Source organism: Primulina eburnea, unplaced genomic scaffold, assembly GCF_022965805.1.
Source record: "Primulina eburnea isolate SZY01 unplaced genomic scaffold, ASM2296580v1 ctg567_ERROPOS1600000+, whole genome shotgun sequence".
Lineage (NCBI taxonomy): Eukaryota > Viridiplantae > Streptophyta > Magnoliopsida > Lamiales > Gesneriaceae > Primulina > Primulina eburnea.
In genome coordinates this window covers 721,729-726,949 of record NW_027331355.1, presented here as the reverse complement: position 1 = coordinate 726,949, position 5,221 = coordinate 721,729, and the positions used below count along the sequence as shown (strand labels likewise).

Genomic DNA, 5,221 nt, shown 5'->3' with positions numbered 1-5,221 from the left:
GCGTGCTGGTTGAGAGTGCGAAGGGGCAAGACGTTGTGGTGGTAGGGTTGGCAGCATGGAGGCACGCGATGAGGAAGGGTGATGGGTTAGGGGCGGCACGCTGTGCGCAGAGGCGAGGGCTTTCGGGTTGAGTGTGCGAGGATGGGCAAGGGGCGAGATGCTGAGGCTAGGAGAGGGCAGGTGGAGGCAAGGCGAGGCAATGGACGAAGGGTGATGATGGCGCAGGGCGAGGGCGAGGATGAGATGATGGCAAGGCGGGGCGAGGGTGAGCACATGAGCGTGAGTAGCAGGGAAAAAATCCACGACTCACATGTTCTAAGCTGAGGACAATGCTATTAATCGAACTTCGAACCTACGATTTAGTTCGACTCGGGAGGGAGAGACTGGTTATACCCCATGGATGTGCCCACTACCCCTGACCCATCCCTAATCCGAATTGAAGGCAGGCCCATTACGCGCCTAGGTATTTCTCTATAAATACCAGATTTGAGTGTTTAATTCATTCATTCAATATATTATTTTTCAGCAGCACCGCTGCTCTCCCCTTATATCCTCAGTCTCTGACTTGAGCGTCGGAGGGGCTATGCCGGGTGATATAGGTGGATTTTACTTGATTTTCATGTCATGTGATGTCCATTGTGTTACGTTGACCACTTAGATTGCATTCTTTTTGTAACATTTTGGCATATATTATGTTTTATTGTTGCTCATGTGTCTCGTGGGTGAAATTGATGGAGATTTGTGATTAAACTGAAGAAAATGCATCAATATGCGAGAGACCTCTTCCCGAGCCATATTTAAGTCCGCCCGGGCACCTGCAAGGCGTTGAAAAAAACGAAATTTGCCAGATTCATCCGCCCGGGCAGAAACTTATGTCCGCCCGGGCGCAACGAATGAAAAACTAAAACCAGATTTGCACAAGCCGTCCGCCCAAGCGAAAAAGTATGTCTGCCCGGGCTCGTTTGTAATTGTGGAAAGATTGTTTGGCTGATTCCTTCCCTTATTTCTGGATATAGATTATATGGAAGGGGGGATTGGACGTTTTTGGACGGATTCAGACATTATTGAACAGCCACCACAAGCCTTGGGGAGAATTTTGCGCTTGGAGTTGAAGATTAGAAGATTTTTGGGCATCGTTCATTGCGTTTTGCGTCAAATCTAGTATTTATAATTTAGAATTTATCGTTTAAACTTTGTGTTGTTTATTTTCATTATGAATTTGAGTAGCTAATTAAAATATTTGTTGGGATTCAAGGGGATCCTACCCCGAACTTTGATTCGATTAATTCACATGTTGATGCTAATTTATTCTTGATTGTACTACTGTTTTCATTACAATTATTAAAGTGTAGCTAACTTTAATAATAATATAATATTGCGACTTAGTTCGAGAGAATAGCTTGTGATAGGAACGAGTAGCATAGTCCGTGGATCTACATTTTACATAGACATATGAAATTGGTTACGCGCCGATAGTCATAGTCCGGTAGGGTGAAAACTAGGAGAGTTCATATATCAATATGCGATTCACTCTTACATTTTACATATTTTGACATAGCTCGAGAGGGTATGTTTAACTGAATAGGAGTTCCTGTCGGAAGTGTAAATCACTATCGAACGAATTAATTAATGATTCGTATTCGAACGCATACAATCTTGGATGGAGGCAACATCCCAACTTCTCATGGGATGGCAAAACAGCCAGAATCGACCACAGGGAGGACAACTATATGGGAAACAACCAATGTACAGATCTGACCCTCCTAGAGAAGAAAAGTCTAATTTGGAGCAAATGATGTCTAAGTTTATCTCGTCCACTGAAACTAGACTCCAAAATCAAGATGCATCGATAAAAGGGCTAGAGAATCAGATTGGAAAGTTAACAAAGATGATAGCAAGTAGAGAGCCGAGCACATTGCCAAGTAACACAGAGACCAATCCAAAAGAGCAAGTGAAGGCCATTTTGTTCAAGAGTGGGAAAGTTTTAGAGTCCAAGCAAAAGGAAAGAAGTCAAGTACTTGATGAACAAATGATATGTGTCGTTTTTACGTGTTTTATTGCATTAGTCTGTGTGTGTTTTGCATTGTGCATACGTTTACTTCAATCACATTCTGTTCATTTTAGAGTAAACATTTGCATTTTATCATATCTCACTCGGGCATGACGAATTTGCAGGAAAAGTGGCCGGAAAACCAAAAAATGGAGCAAAGTGTACAAAAGAGAAGGCAACAGACAGAATGAGCGGCGCCCGAGCGGTAATTTTATACCGCCCGGGCGCGAAAGGTGATCAAGTCCACAAAGTACAGAAGAGTCGGCGCTCGAGCGGTAGTTTTCTACCGCCCGAGCACGAGAGATGATTTAGAATGGCCAATTTCCAGAAGGGGTGGCGCTCGAGCGGTAGTTTTCTACCGCCCGAGCGCGAGTGTCGCACATCCCAAGCAAAGCTACAAAAGGTGTGGCACTCGAGCGATACTTTTCTACCGCCCGAGCGCCATCTATTTTTGGCAAGATTTTTGCAGCCGATTCTTTACTTTATTTTGAGAAGGTGGCTGATATGGAAGGTTTTTGGACGACTTTTTTGGGGGCATTCAGACAGATTCAGACATTCTTCTTGAGCCGCCGCAAGTTTGGAGAGCACTTTGCGCTTGGATTGAAGGATTGAAGTTTTCTGGGCGTCGTTCTTCGCGTTTTTCGTCAACTCTAGTATTTCTTATTTAGTTTTATCATTTGAACCTTGTTTTGCTTAGTTTAATTATGAATTCTAGTAGCTAAACTTCATTATTTGTTGGGATTAAAGGGGATCCTACCCCGAACGTTGATTTGAATTAATTTATATTTCGATTGTGCGTTATTCTTGATTTTACTACTGTTTTATTGTGTTGTTAGAGCGTAGCTAACTTTAACGACGTTTTCATATCACGAGTGAGTTCGAGAGAATAACGAGTGATAGGATCGAGTAGTATATTCTGCGGATCTACAATTTACATAGATATATGAAATTGGATACGTGCCGATAGTCATAGTCTTTAGGGTCGAAAACTAGGGGATTTCATAGATCGAAATGCGATTTGCTCTTGATAAATAATTAAAGACATTTAATTACTTCATTGAGTAGAATTAGTTTGGCATAGCTCGAGAGAGTATGTTCAATAGATTAGGAAATCTTGTCGGAAGCGTAGATCACGATCGAACGAATTAATTAATAAATGAGGGGTAGGTGAAGCGAGATTCCCAACAAATCCATTTCTCATTGAATTTTAACTCAACATTTTAGATTAAATTCTCATTCATTACTTGTTGAATCATTTTAATTGCATATATATTTGAGTATAGTAGGAATAATCACACAACTCAATTTTCGTTGCTAAATGTTAAATAACTGAAAATAATAATTGTTAAACACAGTCTTCAAAGGAACGATACTCGTACTCTTGTACACTATATTATTACTTGGCATCGTGCACTTGCGATTAATTTTGAGCATACAAAATCATATTTTATAGGGGATTTTACTGTGCGAGTTTTGCTCGATCAAGTTTTTGGCGCCGTTGCCGGGGACTGTTAATCTACAATTTTATTTTTTGGTTAGTTTCTTTAGCATTATTTTATTTGTCTTGAGCTAACACTCCATATTTTATTACAGATATCCCTTCCAGTGCATGTCAAAGTCACTTGACGTGGAGCTTGAGTTTGATACTGAAATTGAAAGAACTTTCCGAAGGCGAAGATAACAACAAAGACTTAAAGAACTGATGGAAAGACACGAGCAAGAACGTGGAGAGGAACAGTGTGACAATAGACAAGTTGAGATACCGCGTCGCATACCAATGCTGGAGTATGCCCAGCCATCTTTGGAGGGTGCACGCCCTAGCATTGTGAGGCCTATCGTGCGGGCAAATCACTTCGAAATCAAGCCAGCCATAATCCAGATGATTCAGAACACGGTCCAATTTGGAGGAACTGCAATGGATGACCCAAACACGCACATCGCGGATTTTCTTGAAATTTGCGATACTTTTAAATTCAATGGAGTTTCTGATGATGCTGTTAGGTTGAGTTTATTTCCTTTCTCCTTACGTGATAAGATAAAGCGTGGTTAAATTGTTTGCCTGTAGGTTCGATCGCTACGTGGGACGACATGGTGAAAGCTTTTCTCATCAAATACTTCCCTCCCTCCAAGACCATGAAGCTGCGGGCAGACATTACAACATTTGCTCAATTTGATCAGGAATCTCTATATGAGGCATGGGAACGTTTCAAGGATCTACTACGAAGATGCCCACATCACGAGTTACCACTTGGGTTAGTCGTTCAAACATTTTATTATTGTTTGCTTACTCCTAACCGTACTATGATAGATGCGGCTGCTTGTGGAAACCTGTTGAGAAAGACCGCGGAGGAAGGATATGAATTGTTAGAGGAGATGGCTGCTAGCAGCTATCATCCTCAATCTGAAAGAAACAACCAGCGGAAGAGTGCAAAAGTGCACCAGGTAACTGATTTTTCTGCTATTAATGCACAACTTGATGCTTTAAACAGGAAAATAGACGGCTTGAATGTGGGTGGCACGGCGATGCGTCTTCAAGAGATATTCTGTGAAAAGTGTGGAGGGGAACACTATGCGAAGGACTGTCAAGATGACAATCCATTCTATGTGCAAAATGAGGCACCAGTGAACCAAGTGGGAGTCCAAAACCGCCCAAGGCATGACCCTTATTCGAACACATACAATCCTGGGTGGAGGCAACATCCCAACTTCTCATGGGGCGGTCAAAACAGTCAGAATAGACCGCAAGGAGGACAATAATATGGGAAACAACCGATGTACAGATCCGATCCTCTTAGAGAAGAAAAGTCCAACTTGGAGCAAATGATGTCTAAGTTTATTTCATCCACCGAAACTAGACTTCAAAACCAAGATGCATCGATAAAGGGGCTTGAGAATCAAATTGGACAGTTGGCCAAGATGATAGCAAGTAGAGAGCCGGGCACCTTGCCAAGTAATACCGAGACAAATCCAAAAGAGCAAGTGAAGGCCATTGAGTTGAAGAGTGGGAAAATTTTGGAGTCGCAGGGAAAGGAAAAAATTCAAATACCGGATGAACCGACTGAGACATCCAAAGGTAAGTCTTCTAACTACACACCAGCACCCACTGCACAACCTAAAATTGTTATACCTCCTCCTTTTCCTGCTGCATTGAAAAAAGCAAAACTAGATGCA

At 42.0% G+C, this 5,221-nt stretch overlaps 1 non-coding gene across 1 annotated transcript; it reads right to left on the bottom strand.

Annotated features, from left to right (window-relative positions):
* Positions 1-4,187: 4,187 nt before the first annotated feature.
* On the bottom strand, positions 4,188-4,293 carry LOC140821465 (small nucleolar RNA R71). Its single transcript, XR_012115744.1, has one exon. It is a non-coding gene; the product is annotated as a small nucleolar RNA R71 (small nucleolar RNA).
* Positions 4,294-5,221: the final 928 nt, after the last annotated feature.